The sequence below is a fragment of the Scleropages formosus genome, chromosome 13 (genome assembly GCF_900964775.1).
Source record: "Scleropages formosus chromosome 13, fSclFor1.1, whole genome shotgun sequence".
NCBI classification, from domain to species: domain Eukaryota; kingdom Metazoa; phylum Chordata; class Actinopteri; order Osteoglossiformes; family Osteoglossidae; genus Scleropages; species Scleropages formosus.
Window position 1 is genome coordinate 28,123,487 of NC_041818.1, and position 13,774 is coordinate 28,137,260.

The following is a 13,774-nucleotide window of genomic DNA, read 5'->3' on the forward strand; positions in this document are numbered from 1 at the left end:
ACTTGAGGAACTAAACAGTTCTGGCAGGAGGTGGCGTAGCGGTGAAGGCCTCTGCCGTAGACGAGAAAGAGCGAGGTTCAGATCCCACCTCCTGCAGCAGTTCTCGTGGGAGTTCAAGGTGCAAATGGCCCTGCTGTATGAATGCGTAAATCAGTGTAAGTCACAAAGTGTGAGCTAAATAAACAAAGGTCGATGTACGTGTAAAAGCTTCACTTCTGTGGCTTGATGGATTTGGATGCAAGATGCTATTTTGTGTTTGTGTGTTCTGTGGTCTGCGTGGCGATGAAGGTCCTGGGTTCGATGCCCTGCGATATATGGCCAGCAGGGGAGCAGTGCTGTACAGTGAGCTATGTGTTCTCAGTTCACACGGGAGCCTCTCCCTCTTGGATTTGCTCCGATTTGCACCCCCTGCTGCTGTTCCCCGATGGGATGCGAGACGTGACCTGCGGGAAGTGTGCGTGAGGATCTGGCCGACAGCAGCAGACTGTACCCTTCTTGTGTGTGTGTGTGTGTGTGTGTGTGTGTGTGTGTGGGGGGGGGGGGGGGTGTCACCAAGGGTGTCCCGGACCTGTCCCTCCGGCCCCACAGTGCTCCTCCAAAGTTGGACCTGTTACACTCCGCAGCTCACAAACACACACTGTAAGTGTGTGACGTGTGTGTTGTGCACAAGGATAAACAGCAAAACACACGTTCAGGTTGGATCTGGTTTCAGGTTCCATATTTGATCTTGGAGCAGAACAGTAAACCTGAACTGAGGAAAAACTGCACCTGCTGCAATGGGCTGTGTTTGGGAAGGTTTCAGTGGGGCCTGCGGGGGTGTATCACACTACAGGGACCTTAAAAAGTGTCGCGTCTGATGGTCTGATGGTTCCTCTGTTTCAAATCGGACAACGTGGTCTTGACATGAAATCTGATGAGCTCTGACCCCAGCGGGGGGTCAGGGGGAGCAGTCCAGCTTGGATCTCAATTCCTTCAGAGAATTTATGTCACAGCTGATGGGACAGCGAGGGGTTGTCGTCACCCCCCCCCCCATCCGTCCTTCTTCCTGCTGCCATCTCCAGTGGACGATGGACAGTTTTCCTTTGCCGCACTTTTCCGCCCCTCACGGACAGGAGTCAGGCAGCAACCTGCATCGTGCTCTCGCACCCTGAGCCGCTGCCTCCTTTGCTGGAATTCCTGCATTGCGGCCAATTCACTCTGGGCGTCATGCCACGCCACCCATGGAGGGAGGCGAACCTGACCCTTGTGGGACTGCGGTTCACCGAGGACATGCGCCACACCAGCAAACGGGGTCACTCTCCTGACACAGCCTAGCCTGAACCCCCCCAACCCCCACACTGCACCCCTGAGCAGCAAACACGTGTCACATGTTCAGAGCTCGCTCTCCCGGTCGACTCGTTCTGGGTCTTTCACACCATTTCAGCCCCAGCTAATTGTTCTGAACGCGTGTGACACTGTGTCACGGGACTAGAGACACGCGTGTGGTCATGACCCCGCGACCAGAGGATGGCCTACGGTGTAGCACCACTGCGTCCCGTCACCTGACGCTAGCGGCGACGTGGCGGCAGCTGCTTTACTGCACTGCACTGCACACGACCTCCTGTTTACCATGTTTACCCCGGGACACGCCAATGAGTCATGTGTCTCCACCCACGGCTCGTGTCAAAATCGCTGTGGGGACCTGGGTGCGATTCCCTCATGTGGATGGAAAGGAAGCTGCGAGAGGCCTAATTGGCCGGATCATTAGGCACCTGCTCGCCAGGCGGCCAATCAGGTGGCCACTTTGTTAGACTTTTCCCACCCATAGTGTGGGAAAGGGAAACACGGTAAATTACTGTGGGCTCTGTCTGTGGATTGTTGCTCTCAGAGGACATTTTGAAAGCAATTTCTTTGCGTCTGACACCTTGTCAAAGCTGAGCAGGAAGCCAGTAAACAGGCCCCTCCCATCACGAACACAGCTGGAGTTCTGTTCATAACTCAGTTTGTTCATAAATCAAAGGGCTCAATCAATAAGCCATCTCATTCAGTCACAATCAATAACAATTCCATAATATAGGAACCCCTCCTTTATTAACATGGTAAGCTTTTTGTAAAAGCCTCACATGTAAGTGGAGTAAATAAAACCTATTTTTTTAAATCCGTTTTATTAATTCTGAGCTACATGAAACTGTGGAGAAATTTTTAATTATTTAAAAATATGTCTCCACAAAGTAATATTCAACTCTGACCAGTTGATTGCACAATCATGTGCAACACTGTCCATATTTCAACAGAGCACCAGCAATCAGGGTGCCGGACAGCAGCTGTAAACACCGTGGAAGTGAATTGAAGTGGGGCGGTTTCTCCCCTTCCCTACTGCTATGGAGAACTTGCAGAGACGCAATTAAAGACTGGTGGCTCAGAAAGTAGCACCAGGGTGGTGCGAGAGGACGTGGGTTTGATCCCTGCTCCGTCTGTGTGGAGTTTGCATGTTCTCTGCGTGGGTTTCTTCTGGGTGCTCTGGTTTCCTCTCACACTCCAAAGACATGTTGTTCAGGTTCCCCTGTAGTGTGTGACTGACACTGAGAGAAAGTGTGTGTTCCACTGATGTATGGATGAGTGACCCAATGTAAGTAATGTATCTACCAGTGTAAGTCACTGTGGTGAATAAGGTGTATGGGCTGATAACACTACATAGAGTTTGTTGGAAGTTGCTTTGGAGAAAAGCGTCTGATGAATAAATGTAAATGTAACACAAATAAATAAACTGTAGAAAGTCTGCAGTCTCCAAAAACCTGTAGCTCAGCTCTTTGTACCGCAAGGAGCCGTGTGATTCCTCGTGGTGGAAACGGGCCAAAGCCGAGAGCCGCGTTCACCGGACCGCTCACGGAGGAGCTTTAGAGCCCATGTTAAACAAAGGGGGCGATGACTCAGACTGACAAACTTGAGCCTGACTTGGACGTCTGCCGTGGCTCTTCTCAGAAAGGGCAGTTTCAGGTTTGCGCCTGGGGACGTGACTCACGATCGGGCTGCTCAGGTCAGGAGCCGAGAGAAACTAACCTTCACGCTGCATAAAGGAGGGGAAACATGCGCGGTTAAAGCATCGCGCGTCTGAGCACCTCCTCCTGCACAGGTGCGACCTTAGTGGTCTTGGTCATCATCTCACCTCATCACCCGACTCACCTCCAGGTCCAGGTCTGGCGTTTCCTCCTCCCTTTGCCATCCGTGTGACGCCTCGAGCTCCCGAACCGCAGCCTCCTGCCTCTGGCGCGGGTGAAAACGAGCTTCCGTTGAGGATTCAGTCATCCGTGGGTGAGGTCATCACCCCGAGAGGTTCGCTCCGGGAGCTCCCGTTTCAGCAAGTCACCATTAACTGTTCAAACTTGCGATGAGCTCCTTTGTTCCCCCTGAAAACAGCACCTGGTCGTCGAGTCGGAGGACAATGAACCCACCTGCTTTTTTTACTCTGTTTGTTTGGGGTGGGGGAGGGGTTCATTAATTTAAGAGTGTTTATTGAATGGGGCTGTGGCGCTCGGTCTCTGATCGCTCGCAGCGATATACCGATATGTCAGTGATAAAGTTATGAACTTGCAAAGTCACTAAAGCTTTCCAGTTTATTTCTTTATTTTCTGCCACTTGTTTATCTTAACGCCTCTTTTTCCAACCTGTGTTTCCCCTCCCAGCCAACAGATGGCAGTAAAGTGCACCAAATGGAAGCAGGAGCGCAGAGCCGTCTCACAGAGTCTCTAACTATTTATCGTAGTTATTGATGAGATTTTCCGAGACCTCAACTCAACCGGCGAGTCTGGCGTTAGCGACGAAACAAGTTCTGAACACAACGTTCCTAAGCGACAAAAGCAGAGAACAAAGAGCTCTGTGACTCCTCTGTCCTGCGTAACAGGGAATTCCTTGGGCTCTAGAGGAACATTCTGGAACACATTTCAGCAACGGTCCAACAGAAAAGTCCAGTTGATGTGACCTCGTGTGGTTTGGAAAGCAGGTTCCGGGGGCCTTCTGTCCGTACTCCCTAAGTGCCAAGGCAGACTGTGTGTGTGTGTGTGTGTGTGTGTGTGTGTGTGTGTGTGTGTGTGTGTGTGTGTGTGTGTGCACATGCTAATTAGCACTTTCTTGGTCCCCCTCCTGGCCCGGCGTGGAGAGACTTGCACTCGCTCTCGTTCCACCAGGTGGCTTTGTGAACTGCGCCCGGCTGTGTGAGCGGGTCTGAGAAAGGAAAAACCACTTGGTAAGAGCCAAGTGCATCCAGGGTCACTGTCCAGTTGCAGATACAGCTTGATTACAGCCACCGTAACCATGGTAACAGAGCGCCGTATTACTGTACCTCCCTTATTTTTGCATCAGTGTAGTCAAGCAGTGACACACCTGATACTTGTGTCACTGGAGCAGTACTGTTCTTACCACTCTTCTCATCTTTGTTTCACACACTTTTTCCACATTCCTTGCTCAGTTTTTACATTTCCCACATTTTTATTGTTCACTCTTTATTACATTTATTCATTTTGTTGACACTTTTCTGTGAGGGGGCACGGTGGTGCAGTGGGTTGGACCGGGTCTTGCTCTCTAGTGGCTCTGGGGTTCGAGTCCCGCTTGGGGTGCCTTGCGACGGACTGGCGTCCCGTCCTTGTTGTGTTCCCTCCCCCTCCGGCCTTACGCCCTGCGTTGCCGGGTAGGCTCCGGTTCCCCGCGACCCCCGTATGGGGAAAGCGGTTCAGAAAGTGTGTGGGTGACACTTTTCTCTAAAGCATCTTACAATTACTTACATAGTTATACAGCTGGATAATTTTACAGGAGTAGGTTGGGGTAAGTACTTTGCTTAAGGGTACTACAGCCAGAGATAGGGATCGAACCTAAAACCTGCAGATTCAAAGACAGTAGCTGTAACCACTACACTACCAGCTACTAGCTCATCTCCCTTTACCTGGTCTCTATTTGTACACTATTATTTGATTCCTGGTGCCCCGCCGTTCCTTTGTGTCCCATGGACATTTCTAGAATGGCAAGTTTCTCTGTTCGGGAGGTCTTGGATGGTCTTCTGTGTCCTCAAGTAGACATGGAGCAGTTGGGGTGTGTAGGGACAGCTGAGGTGCGTAGGGACGGTGGGGGTGTGTAGGGATGATGGGGGTGTGTAAGGACAGTGGAAAAAGCGTCTGCGATCTGATAACATCTTGGGGGGGGCTCTGCAGAGCAGTAATAAACCATTTTTTTAATATTTTTTGTGCCTCGTTATTAAAACTCAGGAGACCTGAAACTGTGTGAAAAGACAGAAAGGTGTCCCTGGGTGAACACACTCGCCCCCGTTCCATCAGCTCTGACCACTGGCATCTTTCTTCCATCGGGGGGGTGCGGTACTGGTCCAGCGGTGGGGTTAGGGTTACGGTTACTGCTGGGTTTAGGGTTAGGGTTACGTTTGGGGTTAAGGTTGGGTTGGGGTTAGTCAATCACTTTACACACATATCTGACTCCAGAAATGGGTTCGCAGCTCGTTCTGTTTGTAACTCCAGAGTCGTATTTACCGCTAGGCTGCAATAATTAAAAGTTTGATGTCACATCCCTGCAGCTACTTACAGGTTTGGTTCTATAAAAGTATCATAAGAAAAAAAGCACCTTTATAGTAATTAAAGTGGAAAATGTTATACTGTCAAAATTTCATAACCAGCTGCCTGAAGCACGAGTGAACTTTGCGTACCTGCGGTGTGACGCTTCCGCCCAACTTGGCGCTCGCCATCGATCAATCCGCCGGGCAGCGCACGGCCATCGATCACTGTGAATGTGGAGCAGTCGGGTCACATGACTCCGAATGACCCGAAAACTCGCTCTCCTCTCCTGCTCTGCGTCACTTTCATTGATCTGGACCGATGAGCTCCAATAAGGCCCGTTCCGGAGGCGCGAATTAAACCTTAATCAGGATGGATTCATTCTCTCCGCCTTCACTCTGTGGATGAGGAATGAGGTGCAGCATCACCTGCCTGATGATCGAGAGCCCCGTCCCCCCCTTCGTCGGGCCGCGGGCTCACTTTCAGCCCCAGAATAGCAGCACTCTCTTGAGCCGTGCTGTGGCTGCTCAGCGGTGCCCCCTGCTGGACAGGACAATGATACAGGGGCCACCTGGTGTGACCCCCCCACCCCACCCACCGCTCTGCACAAGGCAGACAGGGACTGGCGGGTTTTGGACCAGCTGGAGGGAGCAAGCAAGCAAGCGGCAGAAGAGCGGTCAAAAATCTAGAAGCTCAACCAGAACGTAACTGGATCAAATCCCAGGAAAGAAGTCGGCTTTTGCGCCTCTGAGAAAAACAGAAGTACGACCCACTGAACACCAGTCAGACGCTGCCCAACGTGTGGGCTTTTTGTGAAGTGCTTCACACGATACGGTAAGAAGTGGCAGATTGTTCCATGATGGTTTGAACTGCTGCTTTTGGGCCCAGAAGGTTGCAAGTTCGAATCCCCCCCCCCTCCACCTTTGAGCAAGGTACTTACCCTAAATTGTTCCAGTAAAATTGCCCTGCTGCATAAACAGATGAATAAGTGTAAGTGTTTCTCATCAATAAGCATTTAAATGTTACGCAATATGTTCAGCCATGTTGTTTGATCATGTCCAAATATTGTGAGTTTTTTCCGGAACCTTCCCGCACACAGCATCCCAGGTGGCGCACTGGTGGAGCGCACGGTGCAAACAGCCTGCAGAGCGGTACAGACACGCTGCGGTGCGAGGGCCGCATAAATATGACTCGCATATGAATTATGAAATATGAAATATGCAGAGCTTCTCTCGGCTTTGTGCTCTAGTCAGACTGCAGAGCGAATGCAGGGCCTCATGTGACCTTAGTCTCTTTAGTGGTGGCTAAGTGGAGCCTTTGAGAGGAGGCGGGCTAATGCGACGGTGTGTGCGTGTGCGTGTGCGTGTGTGTGTGAGAAAAATACCAATCTACTGATGCAGGGTAAGTACCTTGACCAAAGGGACTACAGCAGGTGGTGGGATTTGAACCTGGCTATGTAGGCTCCAAAGCTGTAAGCGCTGTGCCACCTGCTGTCCTTATAAGGTATAAAGCACTTCATTTAACCCTTGGTACTAAGCAGCTTGTAGTGTAGTGTTAGGGCTGCTGCCTTTGCAGCCAAAAGTTGCAGGTTTAAATCCCACCTCCAGCTGTAGTACCCTAGAATAAGGTACTTACCATTAGTTGCTGCAGTAAAATTGCCCAGCTGTGTAAAGGAGTAAATAGGTACACCCCACCGATTCAGACCGCAGTACAGGGGACACGAACTCAACAGGAAGGAGGGTTTGGACCTCAACCACCCCATGTGGCTATAGAGATATTTACATTTGTTTGGCTGATGCAACTTACACTGACTGGCCCATTTATACAGCTGGGTAATTTTACTGGAGTAATTTAGGGTAAATGCCTTGCTCAAAGGTACTACATGCGGCAGGGGGATTTGAACCTGTCACATGGGAGTTTAAAGCCAGCAGCTCTAAACACGACACTACCACCCACCCCGGAAGATCAAGAGAATATCACTGTAATACAAGACCGAGTCCATTAGCAGTGGGCGCCGGTGTCCTGCGCGGTGCCCTTAACCGCGTCCTGCGGCGCCCCCTTTCCACCTGTCATGTGAGCGTGTTGTGGAAACTCACCTTTTACTGCGCTTTCCCCGGCGCCGAAGGCGGCCCGCTGGCCAGCTGCTCATGGCAATAAATCATTCATGTGGCCGCCTTTGTGTGAGTAAAGCAGCAGGGTAAAGATGCAGGGTAAATAGGAAACGCACCGGTGCTCCGCCCACCCGGGGCTCAGCCAATCACATGTGTTCTGCACACTGCTGTGTCCCGACTCTTTGTGCTACGTTAAAAAGGAGAAGCTACACAAATGACTCAGTTCTTAGTAAAAAAAAAAAAATACTTGGACTCTATCCTGTCCCCTCACTCACCCTTGGCCCGGTGACTCCAGGATAGGCTCCGGACCACCACGACCCCGAAAACAGATGGATTTATTCGGACTGAACTGAACTGAAAAAGGGACATGAAGACATTGCTCACAGAACACGAACGATACGCAATTTTCCGTCCGCAGGCTGTGATTTTACACCGTAAACATTACTAGTGTTCACAGTTCAGCAAAACTGTTAGAGTGAACTGAGGGCCGAAGGAAACCAGAGCAGAATAGCTCATAAAAAGCGTTAATTAACTGTTGAAAGTGCAGCAGAGCTGTGAGACCTTGGAAGAATGATGCTAATGCTAATGCTAGCAATGTGAGTGCGAATACTAGCTGTGGTCTATCTATCTATCTATCTATCTATCTATCTATCTATCTATCTATAGCTGTACACATATACAGTACATACACATATATCTAGATAAAAAAAACACTTCAGGGTGTCAAGGGGGGCATAAAGTTGTCTTGGTGAGAAAATATGAACATTATATAAAAAATAAATTCAACTAAAATAATAATGTATGTACTATAGTATATATATGTATATACACAGTATATAAATATACACACACACACACACATTTTCAGAACCGCTTGTCCCATACAGGGTCATGGAGAACCGGAGCCTACCTGGCAACACAGGGAGTAAGGCCAGAGGAGGAGGGGACACACCCGGACGGGACGCCAGTCCGTCGCAAGGCACCCCAAACGGGACTTGAACCCCAGACCCAATAGAGAGCAGGACCCGGTCCAACCCACTGCGCCACTGCACCCCCAACTGTAGATAGATAGATAGATAGATAGATAGATAGATAGATAGATAGATCTAAAAATGAATAAAACGACGAGCTCCGCAGTCCTGTGAACTCGCGCTGTGGTTCGAGAGAAGCCATTAGTGGCACTGCGGGGCGACCGGGGTCACGTAACAACAGCTCCGGCAGGCGAACAAACACGGCCCTCGGAGCCACGAAACAGGACACCGGGTCACGGCGATGTCTGCGTACCGGCTCTCCTGGAGCAGAGCAGCTGGGACGGGAATTAGACACCTGTAGGATGAGGTGACCTTCAACAGCGGAGGTAAAGGGAACGTGAAGGTCAGTCCCAGTGTATATTAATGTTTATACGCTGCATATTACATTTACGTTTATTTATTTATTCATCAGACACTTTCTTTCAAAGCGGCTTCCAATGAACTCTATATAGTGTTATCAGCCCACACACTTTATTCACCGCGGTGACTCACACTGCTAGATATACTACTTACACTGGGTCACTCATCCATACATCAATGGAACACACACACTCTCTCTGTCACTCAGGCACATATTAATGTCCTTACGCTGGTTTACGCATTTGTTCAGCACGGTTGTTTTTACTCTATGCGATCAGGTGAAGTACTTTGCTGAAGGGCACTAGAGATGGAGGTGGGATTCGAACCCAAGTCATTAGGCTGTAAGGTGACAACTGTAAGCGCAGCACCCCCCACGCAGGATCTGCTTGGCTGATGTTCCGAATGAAGAGTGACATATCAGCTGGGCGTCCGCGTCTGGGGGTTGGGGGGGGGGGGCAGGGTCCACCTACATTTGAACATCCCGTCACGCCGTCTGGGGAGGCTTTGCATCCTTACGATTGCCAGGGCTCCAGGTGCCCCGCCCACACGGCACGACAACCATTCACCCCCTCCCCCCCCCCCCCCCTGACCTCCTGTCCTCCACCTGCCAGGTGCAGCCGCCCCCCCCACAGCCCCCGGCCCACGTGCGCTCCGCTCCGGGGGAACGTCGAACCTAACGCAGACAGATTACCGCTGTCACCGGACGCCAAGCGCCTGGCGTGTCTCGGCCCGACATGATGGAAATATATAGGGCCGCGTTCCCACAATGCCGCAGGGGCCTCATTGCTTCTCCCCCGGCCAGTCGGGCTCCATTTGCCCTGGAAGGCCAGCGACGAGAGCGGGTCTCTTTCTGGAGCGTTTCGGGACCAAAATATCACTTCTCGTTAAGTTAATGAAAGGAGCCCGAATCTGCCCCGCGGATGAGAGTCGTCATTTCCTTCCTGTCGCACTCAAATAACTTTGGGCCTCCGGGACAGCTCCTCGTAATGTGAAGAGCTCCACTGGATACATACTGCAAGTGGCGACTTACATATAGATATACTGTATCTACAGTGGTTGCTCTCTGGTGAGTCTGGGGTTCGAGCCCCGCTTGGGGTCCCCGGTGATGGACTGGTGTCCCGTCCTGGGTGTGTCCCCTCCCCTCCAGCCCTATGCCCTGTGTTGCTGGGTTAGGCTCTGGTTCACCGAGACCCTGCCAGGGACAAGTGGTTGTAGACTGTATATACATATCTATTTGTATATATCTGCACGTATGTAAAAAGCACCTTGAATTTGTTACCTTTAAAACACCAGGACTGGCTGTACTTGAGATGTGTCTTGGATTTTTCTGAATAAACTCCAAAATCATTTTCGTTATATTCATCCTTAAAAATACCAGTTCAATTCAGTGGCCTTCGGTCGACAGTCGACAGTGTTCTTTGTGATGGCTGTGTACACTGACTCCTCGTTTATAAGCTTTCTAGTTACAATTTTCCGAAAAAGAAACATTTTCCAGTTTATTTGTGTTGTTTTTGTTTCGTTTCGCTGGAGCGGATTGAAAGCACCCTGTGTTTACCTGCCAGACCGATAGGTGGCGGTATAGAGCACCCAACCAGAGTAAGAATGTGGGACCACCTTTACTCAATTCACTTGCACGGTGTTTACAGCTCCTGTGCGGTGCTCTTCACGATCGGTGATGAACAATAAGATGAGGAACGTGTGAGGAATCGGTCAACAATGAGCTTTAGCTTAATTTCAGTCGTAATCAGTTGTCCTCAATGAAGCAAAAATGTAATTGAAAAATAAAATAAAAAGTCAGCATAGCTGTATCCAAGTTTTTTCTGGAAATTAAACACTCACTATGTCTCCGGTCACCTTTATTATCAGCCTTTTATTGACTGTGGCATCGCAGTAAAAGTGAATTTGGGGTTATGAACAAAACAAGTATGAATAGACTTCCAGTCTCAATTATGCTCATCAGCTGACAAGGCAGAATACCTGTAATTTTCAAAAGACATCCCCACCACCATGGTACGCTGGTAATTTTCACACTAGTGCAAATGCAATCAGCTGCTCTGAGGTATCAGAAGTGTGTGTCAGAGGCAGAGCGAGTGGACAAATGGCATCAGGTCTATATGCATGTAACCTTCATCTTTCAGTACAAACACACACACACGCGCGGACACACGCGGAGCGGCGCAAAGGAAAAAGCTGCAATAGGACACAAATATTGGATGTGGTGACCTTGAAACACACCCTGTGCTGTGAAATGATTGCACTGACATGTGGTCCATAATAAAGATTTTTTTTCCTCTTTCAGACGGGGGACAGAGATGAGATGGGTGGCGGGGGATGGGCTTTCCCTCGTTGGGGCCTTTCAGCCCTTCTCCTCAGAATTCAGCTCGCATTCAGTCTACGGTTGTGGCGCAGCAGCTCACAGACCAGGCGAATCCCCTCCTCTGTCAGCGATGTCGCGGAACAATATCGGTCAAACGTAGTGAATTAGAGGAGGTCGTGCCCCCGATGAGCATATTTTCACTGAGCAGTTCATCAGAGTATCTGTTGTTGATTAATAAATAACACATTGTCATCATGTGATTTATGTGGACCTACAGCGAACTCCCCAAAGTGTCAGGTCACCGAGCTGTTGTGCTATCAGTGATCCAAGTCCGCACGGGACTTCCTGGACCACTGGACTCAACATCGTCCGGTTTGAAGAGTAGCCGGGAGAGAGAGCTTCACTAAAAATGCATTGATCCGAATTCAACAGGAAGGATTCTGGCTGCAGGAGACATGAGGAACGACGCATCGGGGATCATTTCTGGCCTACTCTTCTCCCTCGATCGTGAGCACGCTCCACCAGGGACACACCACCCTTCCCTGTAGGCGCACTTTGAGATGACATGAGGAGAGTTGCATATTTTGGGAAGGTTTTGGGTCCTAGACAACCCAACACCACGGTTCTCAGTTCCGCTGCAAACGTCCTTTCAAAGCTCATGACATCGAGAGAGAAACAGGGTGAAGATTTTGGGGCGTTGGCTTATCCAGGAGGGACGGAGACTAGAGCGTCATTGTCCAGGGGCACGGGCTTCTCCTATTTAGTTGTCCAGGAAGTGCTGAGGTCTTGGATTTATTTGTTCAAGACGACTGAGGACTGAGGTTTGGTTGTTCAAGACGATTGAGGACTGAGGTTTGGTTGTTCAAGACAATTGAGGACTAAGGTGTGGTCATCCCAGAGTGTTGAGGACTGTGAATTAGTTCTCCTAAGGGGTTGAGGTCTTGGGGTTTAGTTGTGCAAGACGCTTGAAGCCTAGTATTTATTTCTCCAGAAGGTTGGCAAGAGTGTTGAGCTTTTCCTGTCCAGGAACTTTCGCGTTAGTCCTTCAGGCTGGTTGAGGGCTGAGCCTTGTGTCCAACTGTCTCCAGTTATGAATTATGGAAGTTGTTCTTTTGGTTGCTCTGAATGTTTAGTGTGAATGAGACATGTTGCAATATGAAACTCCGCCAGATGATTGAAAGACCAAATGTGTTCTGGGAAACGGAAACCCCGGTGAGGAGCTAAAGCGAAGAATTCCGAGCACCGTGTCAGAAGTTCCCACGACGCTGCGTAGAAGCTGTGGTGCGAGTGCAGACGGGCTCCCCGTCGTCCCCTTTCGTTGTCTGCGTCTGTCAACAAAAGCAAACGCTGCCAGAAAAACTATTCTTTGATATTGCAATGACAAATAAGCTTCTGTGCTGCTGCTGAAGGGCGTCCAAAGAGAGAGAGGCCTTGCCTCTCTCTCTTTGGACGCCCTTCAGCAGCAGAACAATTAACAAAGACAGTATAATAACATCGGCACAGATGGATTTGGGCTTTATTCCCGATGTGGCAGCTGCTGGCATGAACGATGCAAAAGCAGGATTCTGTGCGCACGTCATTATAAACACCAAAGTCGGCAGCAGACCGTCGACACACACGTTGTTCCAGTGCAGGAGAGAGAAGCGCAAGTTGGGAACGCGCGCGATACGAAGTCTAACCGAGTATGTGAGTCACGGCTCTGCTATTTGTGGCTCTGCTGTACAGGTGCTGCTGTGCAAAAACAGGGCCGCTCTCCTGCGGATGAGCCAGGAGGTTCCGCTCGTCGCTTGTGAGCAGAGTACTGCTCGCAAATACCCTGTACCGTGGTCATTATGTATCAGAACAGACCCCCCAGGGGTTGTGTATTAGTACACACGACAATCAATAATGTCATTTCTCGTTTACTCGGACAGCTAGTTACCGGAGCAGTTAGGCCTGTTGCCCCGGGATCGAACCCTGGCCGTAGCACAGTTGAGCAAAGCAGAGATAGAACCCGGTAGGTGTTGTTTAAGCGGGTCCTTCTTAGTGACCATGTTTCGCTAAACACACACAGTGCGCGTCACAAGAGGGGTCTATTCTACGGGAAAATTCGGCAGTGCACAAAAACCATTTCATCTACAATCCTTGCGTTTTGTAAAAGGTGCTTTTCCAAGAAAATGCTGTAGCGCTTTATGAAATAGCTGATATGGTTTCAGCCCACTAAGCGAGAGAGCAAGACTCACTTAAAGTGACAGTGCACCCTTAATAGCAAATATAATAGAGAAAAAAACAGAGCCCTTGGGAATAGAGCGCTCACATCTTAAAAATAAAGAAATTTGCTGAATGGGGGTTCACAAGCACACACAGTATATTTTACAGTACACCGCTGTCCCTGTTCTTTTCCCAGTCTCCCGTTCCCCGACATAACGCACATAGGCCTACAGC